This window comes from Canis aureus, chromosome 21, assembly GCF_053574225.1.
Source record: "Canis aureus isolate CA01 chromosome 21, VMU_Caureus_v.1.0, whole genome shotgun sequence".
Lineage (NCBI taxonomy): Eukaryota > Metazoa > Chordata > Mammalia > Carnivora > Canidae > Canis > Canis aureus.
Genome location: NC_135631.1, coordinates 54,715,033 through 54,735,440, shown reverse-complemented (window position 1 = coordinate 54,735,440; position 20,408 = coordinate 54,715,033).

Genomic DNA, 20,408 nt, shown 5'->3' with positions numbered 1-20,408 from the left:
AATAATCATATGATACATTTTTAGGGGAAAATTTCAAATTAGAGAAAATCTTCAAGAAAATTTTAAGAACCTCGTCCCATAATCATACGCTATGAGGTTGCTGACATGGTACTCCATCAACTGTGTGATGTTTCAGAGCATATTTTCTATAAACAGAGAAATTACCCTATACATCTTCTCTATAAGACCATCAAAATGGGAAATAAACATCGATATATTAGTATCATTCAATTCACAAGTCTTATTCATTTATTATCCACAGACCCCAAAAAGTCTTTTGCAGCCAAAAGATCACTTTTAGTTATAAGTCCCTTTCATGTCTTTCAACCTGGAAAACATACTAAGTAATTCCTGGTCTTATACTTGGTTAAAGAGTACAGGTCTTGTTATTCTAGGAGTTTCTCCCTACAGGTGTTTGCCTAACGTCTCCTAATATTTCGTGTGCTGTGGGTGGCCCACCATGTGAAACACAACCTTGACTTGTTCCATTACTGGTGACGTTCACTCTGCTTGTTTGATTGAGGTGGGATTTGCCACTGTAAACTTATTTATTCTTTTTCCCTTTTAAATCAATGGTCGTTTTCCATGTAACAATTATTTTCATACTTTGAAACTGTGTCAATACCTCATGCTTTATCAAGGTTATAATTTATTCATCTATCATTTGTATCAGTATGGGCTCACAGTTTCCTCTTTAATCTATTCCAATCTTTGTTTACTTTGATGCTCAAATTTTTCTATATTTGAATCATGGGAGCCCCTTCAAGTTGGCCTCTGTGTCCCTTCAAACTTTACTTCCATACTTTCTGATAAAACAAAATATTGCAGGTTCATGTCATGTTTTCTTGGCCCCAGCCCTGGAATCTACCATTACCTCAAGGAGCCCTGGTTTCATCTGGTGGAAAGAGGTATGTAGAAGCCACGAATCGGGGCTAGGTGTGCTCACTGCTATGGAGTGCTGCTGTTTCTAGTTCTTCTTGATGAATGAATCTAGGGAATATCTGTGTGCATCCACACACACAAAGGTAGCAAGTGTACTCCTATGTCTACATCTAAGACCATGAATTTACAGCAATAAATCCAGTTCCAATCCAGAACCATGTTTTTCATTTTGTTCCTTTTCCAAAGGTGTAAATTCCTTCTCCAACAATGAGAACCTGTCTTTCAGTATCCCTAATAGATCTGTTCCATCCAACCCTGGAAGTAGCCCATCTCCCAGCGCTGTCACCTCTTCCCCTGCATTGATGCCTCTCATCCCAGTCAGACTCACATATCACTTATGGAGTTACATGGCACCAATCAGAGTCTTACTACCAGCTAAAAGTCCCCTTCTCCCCCCAAAAAAGAGAAACTTCCCCCTTTTGTTTTCTTCTTCCAAATATCAACTCTGCTACAAGATCCACCTACCTTCAGTCTTCAATGCCTGTAGCTTATATTTTTGTGTTTTTCCCAGAGTTTTTGCTTGGTCTCTGGAAGATTCAGTCCAGTAGGAGCTTACTCAGCGATAGCGGGAGCTGCCATTGGTTATTATTTGTTTGGTTTTGTTCTATTTTGTGTTTGAGGATACTCTTTATAAGAGTAATAGGGTATCCTTCTCTTCTCAGTTTCCTAGGAATTTTTATAATGAACAGATACTCAATTTTATCACACAATTCTTTATCTACTGAGATAATCATAAGATATTTCTCCTTAATCTGTAAATGTGGTGAATTCTATCAGCTACTGTTCAAATGTTAAAAGAAATTTGACTTCCTGAAATAAACCCAAGTTTATTTAGTTGTGAAGAATTGTTCTTTATTATATTGCTGGATTTAGTTGACATTTTGACTAAGACTTTTGCAAGTGTGTTCATGAGCAAGATTTAGCTGCTCATTTTCCTTTATTGTGATGGTCTTTTCAAGTTTTGTGTCAAGGTTATTGCAAAGAAACTGAAAAGTTCTTTTTTTCTCTTGTCTGGAAGTGTATGGGAAAATTTACCAATGACGCTATTTGAATGAGAATTTTTTGTTGTTGTTGTTGAAAAGATTTCATAACAGATTAAATTCCTTCATTAGATATAGGATTATTCAAATATTCTATTTTATTGTTTCAGTTTTAGAAAGCTGTATTTTTTTAGTAATTTCACCAATTTATCTGAATTGTTGATTTTTTTTTTTTTTTGGCATGGAAGTTTTAATAAAATCCTGATATTAGCTTTTTAACATCCATAGTTCTTCAGTAGTGTCTCTTCTTTGATGCTTTGTATTGGAGATGCATGCTCTTTCTCATTCATTTATCTGTCTGGCCAAGGGATTTACCAATTTGACTGGCTTTTTCAAAGACAAAACTTTCAAGTTTCTATTTATTTATACCTAAGATATAAATCTCAAGTTTTCTTTTGTCATTTTAAAATGCAATCTGACAACCATAGTCTTTATCTGGGATTTTGTCAGCTTTCATTATTTTAAATATTTTCATATTTAAGTTTAAACCTGCCACCCTACCAACTTATTTTCTATCAGCTACACCTTTTATGTGCTTCATTTTTCTCTTTTCTTTCCTCATTTTGGCCTAATTAAACCATTTTTAAAAAATCATTTCTCTTCTCCCTCTATTTACTTGTTAGTTTTAATCTTTTACTGTTCTTTGAGCAGTTACCTTAGACATTGCAACCTGCTTCTGGGCTTATTTATAATTATTTTACCACTTCCTAAGCAATGTTAGAGTGTCCTTCCTATTGTTATCATGTTGAGGGGTTGGGTAACTGCACTTTTCACATGCAATGTGAGAAGTAATACAGAGAGATCCCATATAGCCTGACTGTCATTTCCCTTAATGGTACTATCTTGCAAAACTGTAGTACAGTATCACAACCAAGGTATTAACATGAATGCACTCCACTGATCTTATTCAGATTTCCTCATATTGCTTGTGTGTGTGTGTGTGTTTAGTTCTATAAATTTTATCACATGTGTAGGTCTTTGTATCCACCATAGGTCAAGATATGCAAGAGTTCCATCCCTACAGGTTCCCACATGTGAACTTTTATAACACTTCCATCGTGTACTGCTCCCCACCTCACCTCCATTCCTAACCCCTAGCAATCTGATCTGTTCTTTCATATGACCTTCATTCTGATTTAGTTACACTGTTTTTGAGCATATTTCTTTATATGGTGTTCTTAGTGGTGGCTGGGTATTACTCTGCACACACATGACTTATCACAGTCCGTTGGTATCAACGTTTTACCAATTTAAGTGTGGAAATCCCACTTCCACTTAGGTTTCTTACCTTATCCACTTGTCTTGAATATCTAATATTGTTTTGTTTCAATCATCAAAGATAATTTATAAAACTTATGAGAAGGATGGTCTCTTGTATATACTATATTTCTTTTCTTTCTCTTGCTCCTACTTCCTTCCTCCAAGATTTCTCTTTTATCATTTCTCTTCTGTTTGAAGAACTTCCTTCAGCCATGTTTTAAGGATAAGTCTTCCTGTGATATTCATCGGAGAATGTCTTTATTTCCTCTCCATTCCTGAATGATCGTTTTCCTAAACATAAAATTCAGTTACCAGTTCTTTTCTTCAGTGTTTGACAAAATGGTCTCCATCTGACCTCCATGGTTTCAGATGAGAAATCCATTATCATTGAAAACTGATGCAGTTTCTCTTTGTCTGTGTTCAAGATTTTTTTCTTTGTCTTTAGTTTTCAAAAGTTTAATTATGACCTGCCTTTGTATGGATTTTTTGGGCTTTATTCTATTTGAGATTCATATGGATTCTTGAATCTGTAGGTTTATGTCTTTCTCAAAATCCAGGAGTTTTCAGCTGCCAGTTATTTGAATCTCAGGTTTCCAGCAACATTTCCTTAAATAGATATTCAGAATTTTCTTTTTCCTCTAGTTGTTGGACTCCAATCAGACGAGATCGGGCGCGTTCAGGGTGGTATGGCCGTAGACTGTTGGACTCCAATCATATGAGCAATGAATCTTCTATTATTGTCTCTCAAGCCCTTGAAGCTCTGTTACATTTTTCAGTTTATTTTCTCTCTATTGTTCAGATTGTATCAATTATATTGCTTTGTTCCCAAGTTCCCTGATTCTATCTTCTGTCATTTCTATTTACCATTGAACCACCCAGTGATTTTTTTTATTTCTGTTATTGAAACATTTAGTTCTATGACATTTACTTGGCTTTTCTTTATAGATTTTATTTCTCTGCTAAGATTTTCTATTTTTCTTTTGTTTAAAGAGAATTTGTAATATGTTTGTTGAGGCATTATTATGGTGGCTGTTTTAAAATCTTTGCCAGATAACTTCAACATCTGATTCATCTCAGTGTTGGCATCAGTGGATTGTCTGTTTTTCATCCAAGGTTCTTGGTACAATGAGTGATTTTCAGTTACATCCTGGACATTTGGATTCTTAGGTGAAGAGATTCTGGGTCCTACTCGATCCTGGGACTCCAGGATAGCCAAAGGCAGGCACCAAATCACTGAGCCACCCAGGGATCCCCCTATTTAAATTTTTTAAAGCAGGAAGTCACCCTACTTAGGTTTAGCACACAGGCCCTTATTTACTTTTGTAAACTATGATTCCAGTGACTATTCAGTTGTTGAAGCATTAACACTACTATTTTCATCTGTTTGGTATCTGACTCTGCTGGGACTCCCTCTGATCCCTGTCAATGGTGCCCAAGGGCAAAAAGAGTTTCCCCAGCTGAGATATCTGTTACTTACAGGTGGGTAAAGAGACTCTCCAAACCCCAGAGAGAGAGTGCTTCCAGGACCAGGTGGCTTGTTGTGGGATTCCCCCATCTGTGTTGCCCAGATACCTGGTATCTCTGAATGAGGGAAAAAATTCTCCATCCCGTGGGGGTTCCCTTTACTTCCCAACTCAGCCACAGGTGACTCAGTCCAGGAGGCTCCTTTTTCCCAAGATTTAAGACTACCTTCTCTACCCAGACATTCCAGGCTGTTTTGAAATTAGTTTGTTTTGTTTTGCTGCTAACTGCTCCTAGGATTTTCTCTTGGTATTTGGATCCCAGCAGCCTGACTGAGATGTGCTTAGGTTTAATCTCCTTTGTATTTATACTATTTTAGTTTCTCATAGTTCCTCAAATCTGTGGGCTGATGCTTTGTGTCAAAGTTTAAAACTCTTGGCCATTATCCCTTTAAACAATGCTTTTGCTCCATCATCTCGCCTTTCTGGAAATCTAATTATATAACTGTATGACCTTTCAATCACATCCCAAATATGTCCTGTGTTATCATCTATATCTTCTACCCACTTCTCACTCGAGTTTTAATCTGGCTATTTTCTTCCAGCTCATTATCACTTTATGTCTGCCTATTTGCTATTAAACACATCTCTATGGTTTCAATTATTATATTTTACATTTTAAAATGTTTCACTTCATTGCTTATTTTCTATTCTCTCTGTTGTTTTCCTTCTTGTTCTTTATTTCTGTAAATTTATTAGGTTATACAATTAAAACCAGTGTTCGATTATTATAATTCCTGGATTTCCCTATGATTTTGATTCCACTAAATGTTATTCCTACTATTTTGAGTCATTTGGTCTTTACTCCAATTAATGGATATTCCTGGTTATTTGATATTTCATGCTGGACATTATGTACAAAAACTATTAGAAGCAGTTTGCATTTGAGTATTTTAACACATGACAGTAATAGTATTACTTTCACACAAACCCTGCTCTCTCTCTCTCTCTCTCTCTCTCTTTTTTCTTTTTTGAGAAAGAGAGAGAGAGAGAACACACAAGAGTGGTAGGAGGATCAGGGGGGAGAAAGAGGGAGAAAATCTTAAGCAGGCTCCTCACCCAGTGTGGAGCCCTATGCAGGGCTCCAATCTCATAACTCTGATATCATGATCTGAGCTAAAATCAGGACTCAGATGCTTAACCTACTGACCCACCCAGGTGCCCAAGAAACTTGATAAATTTTGTGGCTAGCTTCAACTCTTAATGCCTTTGCATAAACCTTGGTGATATATTTTTTTTAAGATTTTATTTATTTATTCATGACACACACATAGAGAGAGAGAGGCAGAGACACAGGCAGAGGGAGAAGAAGGCTCCATGCAGGGATCCTGATGTGGGACCGGATCCTGGGTCTCCAGGATCATGTCCTGGGCTGAAGGCGGTGCTACACTGTTGAGCCACCAGGGTTGCCCTATTTCTTTACTAGAATAATTTTGTAGGATTTTATGCTGAGATTTATCAAGAACTGACATCTTTACTATTTTCAGCTTTTCTTTTTTTTTTTTTATTTTCAGCTTTTCCATTCAGAAATACAGTATAACTCACTATTAAATATTTGTTTTACCTTTTAATGAAATTCTTCTTGTATTTTCTGCACATTTTCTCAGGACTATTAATGGATATTTTATTTATTTGTCTTGTATTCTTAGAATATAATTTTTTATTAATTATTTTAACTATTACTGTTGGTATCCAAGCCTATTATCCATTTTACATTTGGTAAGTTTGATTAAGGGTGTAGTTACTTGTAATGGCTTGTTTTCAGTGCAGAATTTCTTAGAGACATTAACATTCCAATATGTACTGTCAATATCCATGATGTTGATTTAATGTGTAACATTTCCAGTTATGTGTTCTGGAAATTTTTATTTTTAACATACCAATTAAGATTAATATCTCATGGAACACATATTCTGTGGACACTATTCAGAAAATGTTTCAACAGACCTTTTCACAAGAATGATTTATGGTCCTGGTTTTAACCATTAGCAAATGAAATCCCCACCTTGCAAATGTATGATATATTACAGTTTCTGATATATATATATATATATATATATATATATATATATATATATATAGCATGTTCATTCTGTTGCTTTCTTTTTTAACCCTTTACAAACATTTGATACTAGGATTAGTCTGGATTATGGATTATGTTGACTTTAACTCTTCACAGGCTATAGAAATGCAATGGAACCATGAATGTGGCAGATGAGACTTCACACTCAGTTGTTATAGGTCAATCACAGGAAATACCACTAATCAATCACAGAGCCCTTTCCTTTTGATTCAGATGTAGTCTCAGAATCCTTTACACTCATGTTTTATAGGAAGCCATAGAAAGAGGTCAGAAACGATGCATAAGATAAAAATTGTGCTATCCTTGCAATAATATTTGTTCCTTAGATGACTGTTATTAAATTGTTTTATTTTCTTTTCATAATAGCATTAATGTTTGGATTAAAATTTAAACAGTTGTATTTATCTATTTATTTATGTATTTTTGAGAGAGAAAGAGAGAGAGAGAGAGAGAGAGTGGAGGGGGCGGGTGGAGAGTGGAAGAGAGAGGGAGAGAGAGAATCCCAGCAGACCCCATGCTAAGCCCAGAATCCAGCATGTGGCTCAATTTCACAACCCTGATTATCATGACCCTAGCTAACCTCTTGATTTTAGTTAAGTATCTGACTCTTTTTTTTTTTTTTTTTTTTAGTATCTGACTCTTGATTAAGCATCACCCAGGCCACCCAGGCACCCCAGACTTAATTAATTTTATAAAAATTAAATTTACTTTTCACCTCTAGCCCTTTAATATCTTTTGTTTTGTTTTGCTATCTTGTTGTTTTGTTTTTATATCTTAACTTTCCTCTTCTTGATCAATTAATTTTCATTTATTTCTTAGTTCACTAACATATTTTTAGGTCATTATTAAAAGAAGGTTATGAAAGTGGTACATTTTGTTTGGATACTTGGAAATGTCTTTTCATAGTCTCCGTATATGAATAAAAAATTTAGTGGTACATCGCATTCTCAAGTCATATCTTTTGCACCAGAAATTCTGTAGCTGCTGCTTCTGCTTTTTTTCCCTCTCATAATACTGTTACAAGAGAAAGCTATGAAATAATGATATGTATTAAACATTGTGGGTAATCAATTTCTTCATTTTTTTTTCTTTTTCAATCTTGATACTTATAAGAATTTTTGTTGCTACCATCATCTCCATTATTCAAACATCTTGCCAAGATAGATATGGTAGGTTTCTGCTCATTAAAGTTGCCTGAATATCAGTGCAGCCCTATATTAGTTCAGAGAATATTTCATCAGTTTTGACTTTATATATATAACTTCTGTTCTATTGCTTTATTTTCTTCCCCTAGAACACCTATAATGTGTGGCCATTTTCCCAGAAAGCTGGTAAAGTTTCTTCTGGTTTCCACTCCACATCATTGATCTAATTTTCAGTTTAATTCGGTACAAAAAGTCAATAAGTCCTAACCCCTACCTTCAAAATATTGGTAGAAATATGCATGCAATACAACAAATAGACTCAATAAAGAAAGAATCTCAATAAACAGACAGAAAGTATTTCATTAAAAAAAAAACTAATGAAAGTTCTGGAGTTGAAAAGACAGTAATAATGTAAATGAAAAATTTCCCTAAAGGGTTAAATGGCAAATTTGAGATGGTAGAAAAAAAAAAGATTCAATAATCTTCGAAGCAGAGCAATAGAAATTATCCAACACATAACAAACATAAAAAAACTAAAGAATGAACAAACTCTCAGAGACCTGTGATATATCAAGTATATCAATATATGGTTGTCCCAGACAAATTTGAGAGAGGGAAAAAGAACATTAAAATTATTTGAAGAAATAATGGTTGAAAACTCCCCAAATTTGATTAAAAGTATTGACCTACAGATCCAAAAGTTCAATAAATTCCAAGTTGGACAAATATTAAGAGATGTACACTTAGACACACTTAAATTTTTAAAAGACAAATATGAAGAGAATTTTAAAAGCATCAAGAGAAAAAGGCTCATCATGTACAAGAGAAAAAAGACAAAGCTTTCTTCTCATCAGAAACAATGGAGGTCAGAAAGCAATGAAAGGAAATAGTCAAAGAGCTAAAAGAAAAACTGTCAAACCAAGATTTACTCACCCAGTAAAACTATCCCTAAAAAAAAAAAAAAAAGAAAAGAAACAATAAAAACATTTCCAGGGGATCCCTGGGTGGCACAGCGGTTTGGTGCCTGCCTTTGGCCCAGGGCGCGATCCTGGAGACCCGGGATCAAATCCCACATCGGGCTCCCGGTGCATGGAGCCTGCTTCTCCCTCTGCCTATGTCTCTGCCTCTCTCTCTCTGTGTGACTATCATAAATAAATAAATAAAAAATTAAAAAAAAAAAAACATTTCCAGCTAAAGGAAGATTGCAAGGATGTGTTGGTAGCAGATCTGCCTTGTAAGAATGCCTTTAAAATCCTTCCAGCCAAAAGGAATTAGTGCCAGAAAGTAACTCAAATCCACAGGATGAAATAATGAGCATTGGAAATCATAAATATGTGGATAAATACAAAACACACTTTAAACATACTTAACTTCTCTAACAGACATAAGATAGTGTGAAACAAAAATTTATAACATTATATTCTTAAATTAATAACCAATACAGACATAATCTATATATGACAGTAATAGCTCAAAGGAAGAATGAATAAAAGGAGATATGTATATTGTAATCCCTAATATAATGACTAAGAAAACAAAATTTTAAGGTGTAGTAAAAAACAGAGAAGTTAAAATGGTGCTATATGTTGGCAAATTGAACTCCAATTAAAAGATATGTAAAAAAATATTTTTTTTCTAGGAAAAAAAATAAAATGGTGCATGAAGAATATTTGTCTAGGGGCTCCTGGCTGGCTCAGTCAATAGAGCATTTGACTTTTGATCTCAGAGTCATGTGTTCGAGCCCCAAATTGGATGCAGAGATTATAAATAAATAAGCTTTGAAAAGAGAATATTTATCTAATGGAGAAATGTTTGAGTGTGAGCAAAGTGAAGGATACAACAGGGACACAAAGCTCTGTCAGGACAGAAAAGCCTAAGAGACATACAGAGATGACAGAACCAGACAGATCCCAGAGGCCAAGGAGCAAGAATGATCTTCAAGAGCTGAGGTCATCTCTGCTAGGACAGCAAGTCCAGGATTGGCCTCCAACACCACTGAGTTTCTTCAGGCCAGGTGACTTCAGTTCTTGAGCCAGCCCCACTTCCTAGCACTGCAGCCTTACCTTCAGAACCTCTGGAACCTCCATCAGCCAGGCTTCCTCTCAGGGCCTGAACCCCTAGCCCCAGGCCCTGTCAAGATTCCCACAAAACTGGTCTGAGGCACTATGTGAAACTCTTTAGCTTCTACACTAAGATGCCCATGGAGAAGAAGGCTCTCAACATGGTGGAGGAGCACCTGGACAAGTATTTCCAGCATCTTTGTGATGACCTGGAGGTGTTTGCTGTGCCTGCTGGACATAAAACTATGAGGCTGAGGACCTGGAATTTCTGATGCAGTGGTGGGGCCTGGTCAATGACCAAGTCTCCCTACATGTGCTTATGGAGCAACAGCTGCCCTGGAGTACTAGCAGCTGCTCATCCCTTGTGCATTCAGTGGCAATTCTGTTCTTCCTGTTTAGTAGTGGCTGGGTCTCAATACCTACCCAGGGCCCACCTAGGGTCACAAGGTCCTCTTCCAGGTCTCCTCCCTACCTCCCCATCATCAATAAAGTGAATTTTTAAAAAAAGAACACAAAAGAAGGCAGTAGAAAAGGAACAGAAGAACAGAGACATGAGACAGGTAGAGAACAGATCTTCAAAACTGGCAGTCATAAGCCCATCGTTATGAATGATTATATCAAATGTGAACAGAAAATGCCTCATTCAAAGGTATGAATTGTCAGAATGGATTTAAATTTTTTTATTTTATTTTTTTATGACAGTCACACAGAGAGAGAGAGAGAGAGAGAGAGAAAGGAAGAGACATAGGCAGAGGGAGAAGCAGGCTCCACACACCGGGAGCCCGACGTGGAATTCAATCCTGGGACTCCAGGATCGCGCCCTGGGCCAAAGGCAGGCACCAAACCGCTGTGCCACCCAGGGATCCCTCAGAATGGATTTAAAAAAACAAGATCCAAATATATGCTGTCTACAGAAAATACACACTACATTCAAAGACACAATAGGGAATCGAAAGGATGAGAAAAGACATAACATGCTAACAATAACCATGAAAATGGTGAGATGGGTATACTAATAGCAGATAAAATAGACTACAAGAGAAAAAGTAATTGTGTCAAAGACAAGGAGAGACATTTCATAATGACAAAAGGGTAAATACATCTGGAAGGTATAACAATTATAAATGTATATGCGCTTAATAACAGAGCTAAAAATGCATAAAGCAAAGACATACAGCAATGGAAGGAGAAATATCCAATTTGTCAATAATAGTTGGAAACTACAATGATCTTCTTTCAATAATTTTTAGAACAGTTAATCAGGAAATTATCAAAAATTCTATGATTCTAACAGCATTCTCCACCAACCCAACTTAACTAACATTTATAGGATACTCCTGACATTTGCACTCTCATGGACTACAGGGAGCATATTATTTTCAAGTACTTGTGAAATGTTATCTAGGATAAACATTATTCTGAGCCACAAAACAACCTCAATAAATTTAAAAGTCTGAAATCATATAAAATATGTTCTCTGAGCCCAATAGAATTAAATGAAATCTATAGCAGAAAGAAATATGGGAAAATCCCAAACATTTGAAAATTAAGCAGCACAACTATAAATAACCAGTGGATAAAAAAAAAATCACAAGGTAAATTTTTAAATATTTTTAATTTTAAGAAAATGAAAACCGGTATCAACCAATATCAAAATCTATGGGATACAGTTCAAATAGCACTTACAGGAAGATTTACAACTTTAACATCTATATGAGAAAAGATTGTCTTAGATAAATAATATAAGCTTCTGACTTGAGAAACTAGAAAAAAAGGAGAGCAAATTAAACCCAAGCAAGCAGAAGGAAGGGCTCATGGTACCTGGTGACATGGTCCTGGCATCAAGCACTCTCATGGTGTAATCTAGGGTGAATATAAATTACACATCTGTGACTTCTTCTCCAATGGGCCAGGGAGAAGAGTTAGGCTGTTTGAGCTATAGGATCTCTGTGGCAGCTACTCAACGCTGTGGTTGTAGCAGGAAAAAGCCATAGAGAACTGCTTATAAATATAAGAATCATCCTTAGCTACAGATGGAGAACAAAAAGGCAGTTGGCCAAATTTAGCCCATGGGCCACAGTTTTCACATCTCTATATAGACAATAAATAGATTTTTTTTCTAAAAAGAAAGAAAGAAAGAAAGAAAGAAAGAAAGAAAGAAAGAAAGAAAGAAAGAAAGAAGAAAGAAGAAATAAGAAAGAAAGAAAGAAAGAAAGAAAGAAAGAAAGAAAGAAAGAAAGAAAAAAGAAAGAAGAAATAAGAAAGAAAGAAAGAAAGAAAGAAAGAAAGAAAGAAAGAGAAAGAAAGAAAGAAAGAAAGAAAGAAAGAAAGAAAGAAAGAAAGAAAGAAAGAATAAATGCAACATAAGCATTGAGCCCCACAGAGAAAGGGGTTATATCTTTTCAGTTCTGTATCTTCCATCGGTGAATACACGAGATAACACAGTGTGGGCCTCCTGGGGAATCTCTAGGATGAAAAAGGAGAAGCAGCTGGCTTACAGTAGTAATAATTTCCAGAAATGTGAATATTTGGTTCTGGTAAATCCAAGAGGGAAAGAACTAAGGTTGGAATCTAACATGTAGTATGTGCCTACCATACATAATTTCATTAATCTCCACAAAACCCTCCTTTTCACACATACTGAAGCCCAGGTTGAGAGAAGCTAAGTAACATGCACGAGATCCCATAAATAGTAAGAAGCCAGACCAGGAATGGAAAAGGTTTGTAGTTCCAAAACTCAAGGTTTTCCTGTTTTGTTGTTGTTGTTGTTTCATTTTGTTTTGTTTTCATGAAACCAGGCTCACTTGCCTTGCTGGCCATGATTTCATACTTCATTGTATCTACCACTTCTGTTCCCAGAACTTCTCTTTCATTATTAGTACATCCAGATCACAACCTCCTTATATAGAGCTATAAACCTGGATTCTAGCAACTGCTCTGGGTCACTTCCCACAGGTCCTCTAGCGTTTGCTCAACATGATGAGCCTCAAAGTCCCCAGCTGTGTAATGGGCATACCGTGCATCAGTGGGCCTATCAGGAGCATCCAGGAGAGTGAACTTGTTCTGAAAAGTACCAGCCATTATACAAATTGACGGTGGCACTTTCGATCATCGCTAACTGGCTTGGGACCTGTTTTTTCTTTTCCAGAAGTGGACACACCTTTGTGAATCAATCAGTGTGCCTTATAAGCATGTGCAAGCTCTTTCTACAAGCAGTGCGTGACTGGTTGAGGCCCCCGTTTCTATGTAGGCCTGAGTGTGGGAGAGATCTGTATCTGTGGGTGTTCAGATATCTAGGACACCACGTTCTGTTGAAAAGTCAATCTTTTTCTGACTGGATTTTAACTTTTCATTCCCCCCACCCCTACTAACTCCTTCTGGAAAATATTTATTCCTGGGAAATGAGTAAACAAACAAACAAACAAAAAAAAAATAGAGAACTTACCAGCCCCACTCCTCCAACTCACAGTGGCATAGCTGGTAAAAACTCCTGTGAAAAGCAGATGATGTGGTCTCTGCTTTGGAATCCAATGAACCTCAGAATGCTCAAACTTTTGAGTTAGATAAACATCAAGAAGTTGAAGGCTTATCTGGAAACTCTGAACTTTCAGTGCCTATTTGGGTAGGAAGTATCATGAGATGAAGTTTTGTTGCCTGATTTCCAGAACCTTCCGATTTTTCAGAGGGCCATAAAGTCTTTGAAACAAGAAAAAAAAAAAAAAAAAAAAAAAACAAGCCACCGTGGTGTCTGGCTGCTTCTGACAGAAAGTAGAGTGGAGAGAGTCAAACACACTGCTCAGGAACTACCTCTTTTCTCTGCTCTTCAGCCTCAGACACCCCAAGCCCAGCCAGCTGCATTCCCCACTGTTGGGGAATTTCTGGTTCTCACTGTACCTAGTGGTTATATCTTTTCCTGGAGGCAGAGTGGGACCGCCGGCAGCCCAGACCTTCCACTTGTTGAGTCTCAAATCCCTCCTCTCAAAAATAGAAGCAGAGATCCCCACTGCACGGAGCTCTCAGAGGGGTTGTCCCTGATGGCCAGGATTCCAAAGCAGAATGAGAGGAGGCAGGAAGAGCTTTCTTCTCTGTCTCTTGCCCTTCCTATACTCTAGAGGAACAGCCAAGGTGTCCCCGCCGGATCCGATTCCGGTTCAGCAGGTGCACGCCCACCCAAAACTGGGCAAACGGGAAGCAAACCAACAGAGGTCTACGGAGACCAACAGAAGATGGCAGAGGAGTCTCCGCACAGGTGGTGTATGTTCAACCCCAGAAATTCGCCAGATAGTTGCCAATCCAAGATATCTCAGAATAACAATCTTGATCTTTTTTTTCCAATGTGGAAATTCAGTACGAAACATTTTCTTTCTCATTATGGATCATCATCCTCATCCTTCTTTCCCCTTATTCTAAAAGCCCATAAAATTAAAGCTGATCTGGGGCAGCCCAGATGGCTCAGCGGTTTAGCACCATCTTAGGCCCAGGGTGTGATCCTGGAGACCCGGGATCGAGTCCCACGTTGGGCTCCCTGCATGGAGCCTGCTTCTCCCTCTGCCTGGGTCTCTGCCTCTCTCTGTGTCTGTCTCTCATGGATAAATAAATAAAATCTTTAAAAATTAAAGCTGATCTCTGTTGGGCAGTTTCCATCTTATGATGGAGCACATGAGCATATGTGACATAGATGATGCCTATTTCGTTCACCACTGTACCATTAGCACCAGCATATTCCCCAGCACATGGGAGGAACAATGTAATTATATGATGCTGTTTTCACTGTGGATTGAAGCCCAAAGGACCTAAGTGCCCTAAAGAAGAAATCTGTCTTTTTTCTGCCTATGCAGCCCCCACTACGTGGCTTAGCATCTTACCTTCCACATAGCAAGTGCTCAATAAACACCAGATAAAGGGATGGGTTAATGAAAGCATTGGACATCTAGAGACTACCTGCTGGTGAGCAAGCTGAAGAGAAGACAAACCTAAAGCAAATTCCCTGCCCCATAGGAGGATAAGATTCAGTTGACCGGGCGTGATGTCGATACAGAAAATTAGAGAACAGTATCAGGTACGTGTAAGCACCTCACACTGTTCAGCAAGCAGATTCTGATGGAAATTCATCAAAGAAATGAGGGCAGGGGGCTGGAGCTGCCCTTGGGGGGGGGGATGGGAAGACTAAACGAGCTTCTTGGGATAGGCCGTAGACACCAGAAAAGGTCGGCAAGGGCACTGCCCTGTTGCCATGCCCCTGACCTGTCTCTTCCAATAACATTCCATTGACAAATAAAAACAAATAAGGGGCAACCCCGGGTGGCCCAGCGGTTTAGCACCCGCCTTCGGCCCAGGGCCTGATCCTGGAGACCCGGGATGGAGTCCCACATCGGGCTCCCCGCAGGCTCCCTGAGGGGGAGGCTCTCCTCCCTCTGCCTGTGTCCCGCCTCTCTCTCTGTGTCTCTCATGAGTAAATAAATAAAATATTTTAAAAAAAAAAAGAAAGAAGCAGATCTAAAAACAAACAAGGACGTGCAGTAATTAGTGGAGGTGGGATTTTAACCCAAATCTCCCTGACCCTTCAAGGAGTACTGCTCACTCTAGGTGGGAATCCCTTCCACTGGGAAATAGGAGGAAAGAATCAGGAGAGGGGGTAGGTATGAGAAAGCTCTAGGAGCAGGAAGCAGAAATGCTAACCTTGTGGCTTCCGGGGAGATCACGCTGGGTGCACATAAACGTTGGGTGAAGAGGTCCTGCAGGAGCAAGGCCTGCACTTTGGCCCTTGCTCTGTGCTGAGAACAGGGAATGTTCAGGAATGCTAGGAGAAGAGCCAGTCCTCTAGCACAATAGATCAGGGTTTCATATAAGACAAATAAAAAGCAAAGAATGGAGATTAGTGTGAGAGCCCAGAGGAGCAATGCTGAGAGCCTTGCTGAAGTGAGCCATTCCTTCATCCTCTTACGGATTTATTCTCTTAATTATTCCTTCTCTTCATTCATTCATTCTCTGAAGTATTCTCTTAATCGCTTAATATGTTCCTCTAGGTGCTGGAAATACAGCAAAAGAACAGGAGAGATGTGATTTTTTTTTTTTTCTAATGGCACCTGAATTCCAATGGGGCAGTTAGACAATTATCAGGAAAGATAGGAAATCACTTCTGAGGGCAGTAAGCATCACGAAGAATAAATGGATAACAGGGTCAGGTGGAGGGGCTGGTGACGGGGGTCAGTGGGTGGACAGGGGTGGCCTTTCTGAACGACTTTGGTCTCTGTGAGGGTCACAAGTAGTGTGACCTGCAGGGCCTGTGGGTTGGGCGCAGGGTGGAGGCAGAGCAAGAGGGAGGCCCGGGGACCCGAGGGGCCGGGAGGGCAGCTGGCAGGGGCGCCTGGGTCATGAGAGTCAAGGAAAGGACGGGCATCGGGGCGGGAGGGCGGGACCCCAGGGGGGAAGATGTGAGGGAAAGAGATGGTCTGTGCCATCTTGGAATCGGAGGTAAGGAGCGTGTTCCAGGGTGATTTCCGAGTGAGCCTCTGGGACCAGGAAGGCGGCAGGAAGGAGAGTCAGGTGCTCCATCTGGGGTCGGGGAAGGTTCAGGCGTCAGGAAGAAGCCAAGTTAGGAGACGGCGGTAGCCGCTGCCTCATCTGGGGCTTGAGGTCACCTTGTTTGGAGAGAAAAACCATTTTCTTTCCTGCCACTATGGCCTCTCCAGAGGGGGAATCATGACGGTGCCTCGGTGTCTTTGTCAAGCTGTGTGCCTTGGGGTGGGTGTCACCCTGACCTCACCCCGCAGCGTGTAGTGTGAAGCTGGCGGAAATGCGCAAGGGCCAAGGCGCTGTCCCGTCAGGACGCATCACAGGTTTTCCAGTCGAGTTACATAGAAACAGCACTCCTACTTTCCAAATTGTCCTAAAGTGGACCAAGAATTAAACAAACAAAACGGCGAAGGGACGAAGTCAATGAGGCCAGAGGGGAAGGTGGAGCATATGGGACGAAGCTCTGGCAGGAGCCCCAAGTGGATGATAAAGGCACAGGCAGGGGACGGGGTTCCAGCTCGGGAGGCCAGGGGCAAAGGACAGCCGCCTCCGCGCCCTGTCTGATCCCCTTACCTGGCCAAACTACCTTCCTGGGCCCTGAACTTCAGAAGGGGATATTCATTTACGGAGCAAAATCATTAACAACATCTCTGATTAAAAAGGGATGCCCGGGGGCTTAGCGGTTGAGCGTAGCCTTCAGCCCAGGTCGTGACCCCAGGTCCCGGGATTGAGTCCTGCGTCGGGCTCCCTGCATGGAGCCTGCTTCTCCCTCTGCCTGGGTCTCTGCCTCTCTGTCTGTGTGTCTCTCATGAATAAATAAAATCTTACGAAAAAAATAAAATAAAAAATAAATTAAAACCTGCCAAAAAGACAAGTACTGCAAGTACCCATTTGTTTCAACAATCCTTGCGGGAGAAGAAATCATCCTGCCCAATCAGAGTGGCAGAGGCTTCGTGGAGTCTTTGGGCAGGTGGAGAATGGGTCCCGGCTTGTCCATTCCTGGAGGTGCGGCCTAACTTTGGGACGGGATTGGATGACCTTGAAGATTGTGTGACCGTGGTTCCCCTGGTTCTCTGGTTCCCCTGCCAAACACTGTGTCTGAAGGTGTAGGTCCCACTAAGCAGACAGGTGTCCTACCTGCTGCCTGGAGGGAGAGACCTGCACCTGCTGAGCTCATCAGGTGGGGGGGGCTATTTTCCATGCCCCTGGCCACCCCCTCTCCAGTGGACCCCACTGCCTCCTCGTGTCACACCCACTGGGACCTACACAGCCCGGCACTTGTGAATTTTCCATCGTCTTGGGCTCCGGATGCAATGATGCAACGTTGCCTCCCTCCTGAGAACCAGTCTTTCGCAAGAACTACCGCAGGAGCCCTCTTGCTAGAGACCTGGATCCCCCCGCCTCTCTCCCCGTCGCCCCAGTGTAGCCCTCTGGACAAGTGCATCTCACTTTATATCTGGCCTTTTTTTTTTTTTTTTAAGAATTTATTTATTTCTTTGACAGAGCTAGAGAGTTCGAGCAGGGGGAGGGCAGGCAGAGGCAGAGGGAGAAGCAGAGTCCCCGCTGAGCAAGGAGCTGACGTGGGGCTGGACCCCAGAGGCCCGCATCTGGCCTTTCTGGGGGTCACTTTCCACTCTGGCCTCTTTGCCGTCCCCCTCCAGCTGCCCCCGGGCCTGTCAGACCTGCTTCCCCTCAGCCTCCTGCAGGCACACCTCTCCTCTGCTTGTCCTGTTGAAAATTTGTAATGCAAAAAAAAAAAAAAAAAAAAAGTTTCAGAAGCAGGGAATCCACAGCCTCCCTGCGTCCCAGCGCAGCTTGTCTCTAACAGGGACAACCTGCGTACACTGGAGCCCAACGCACGACTTCAGGACAGATGAGGACCCGCTGGCTGCATGCACACGCTCAAAGGCCTGCGTGCGTGCACAAGTGAACCGGGCCTTCCCACTTGTCCCCAGCAGCAGGTGGCCCCGTCCTGTTGGAGCCCGTGGGTTTATGGCTGCAGCCGCTGCTCGCTTTCCTGGGAACAGGTGGCTTCCCTCCACTCTGGGCAGCGGCAGGCTGGCCCCACGGAGCAAAAGCTTGCAGCCAGCACTGGGGAGGTGGCACCCGGACTGTCCCAGCTCCTCCCGGCAGGCCTTGCAGCTACAGGAAGCCACCCACCCGAATTTCAGAAACCGCAGGCTCCTGTGGGTTCTGAGATCCTCCGTTTCATGTGTTCTGTGACCGTGCACGCAGTTCAGCATGTTGCAGGTCGCCCTCTTTCACATTTCTCAGCCGGGACCGGGGAAGAGCACCCTTTGCGCCGCCATGCGGGGCCGTGGGCTTCAGTGTCCCGGTTCCCAAACAGGGGCGGGGTGTGGGCTCCCCACCCAGCAACAGGGCAGGTGCCCCGAGCGCCCCACTCCCCTGCCCCAAGCTCTGCGTTGTTTGGTGTGTGCAAAGGAAGGACTTGTGTCCTGGGGAATTGACCCCGATGGCCATGATGAGGGGCCCCAAGGCAAGTGGGGACGTGCTCTTGGCACGTGGAAGTGCCAATGTCTCCAGGCCCTGGAATGAGGAAGCGGAGGCTGCCCAGGGTCTGGGCCACAGCTGAGAAGCTTGTCCCAAGCTTCTGTGCAGAGGAGGGGGTTCTGTGGCACCCCCTCCTCTGCACAGGGCACCTCTCTTCCACTTTCTCCCGCCGGCCCACTGCTTGCCCTTTGCACACCCAGCCTGAATTGAGCACGTTGCCCAGGCCCTGAAGCTGCCTGGAGCCACCGTCTGCCTCTCCGAGGCCTCCGAGGCCCGGTGTGGCCCTGCCGTCGTGTGTGGCTCTGGGCTTTGGGGGACACGGACTCATGGGGCTTTGATCTCTGGAGCCCAGCAAAGGAGCGGTCCCCGCGGAGGCCACAGGGCACTGAAAGCGGGAATATCCCAAATCGGAGCAGCTGTCAGGGAACAGAGGTGAACCCTCCAGCTGCGTCCCTGAGCTCGCCCGAGGGTGGCGGTGGGTCCCTGCCCGCTGCACCCAGCCTTCCTGCCCACAGGCCGAGCCAGGCCCCCACCTGCAGCAGCTGCAGCTCCGGGTCCGCGCAGGGGCGAGGCCACAACCCTCCCAGGGCAGCCCCTACAGTGGGCCAGGACTGAGATCCTCGGTCCCCTGGGAACTGCCCTGGGAGGAGCTGCAGCGTGGAGGTGAGGACGCGCCCTCACGATCTCGTAACACATCCAGAGCAGAGGCATGAAGCTAGTTGAGAAATCCAGCTCAGTGTTGTGCTTGCTGCTTCCCTCCCTGCTTGCTGGGCCCGGTGGCAGGACCAGCCCCCAGCCCACAGATAGTGCCGTCACTCAGGCCGGGCAGCCACACGATCCTGAAGTTGGTAGGCCTTTCATCCCGGATCTGTGTTCCGTGTGTGCAGGCCAGTGTGTGCAGCGGAGCATACGCAGAAGGGGCCTCAGCTCACATGCAGAACCCCGTCTGCAGCCGCCCCCTCCCTGGAATGGGTTCTCTGCCGACGCCCCCAACGCCTCTACCTGCCGGGACCTGGGCGCAGGGGCGTGGGGGCTCGGACAGGGCCAGGCGAGTAGGGACATGGGCCTGGGTGCCCTGCACTGAGAGGCTCTGCAACCGCCCATGATCGACCCCCTGCTAGAGTGAGAGGACTTTAAAAAGCAGATAAAAATCATGAGGAGTTAAGAGAGAGACCACTAAAGAAGGAGAAAATATGTTTCTTGCTTTTTGAACCTGTATCTGGCTCTGCCTGGTAATCCAATGACATGAGGTTATTTTTTTTTTAATATTGTATTTATTTATTCATGAGACACAGAGAGAGGCAGAGACCCAGCCAGAGGGAGAAGCAGGC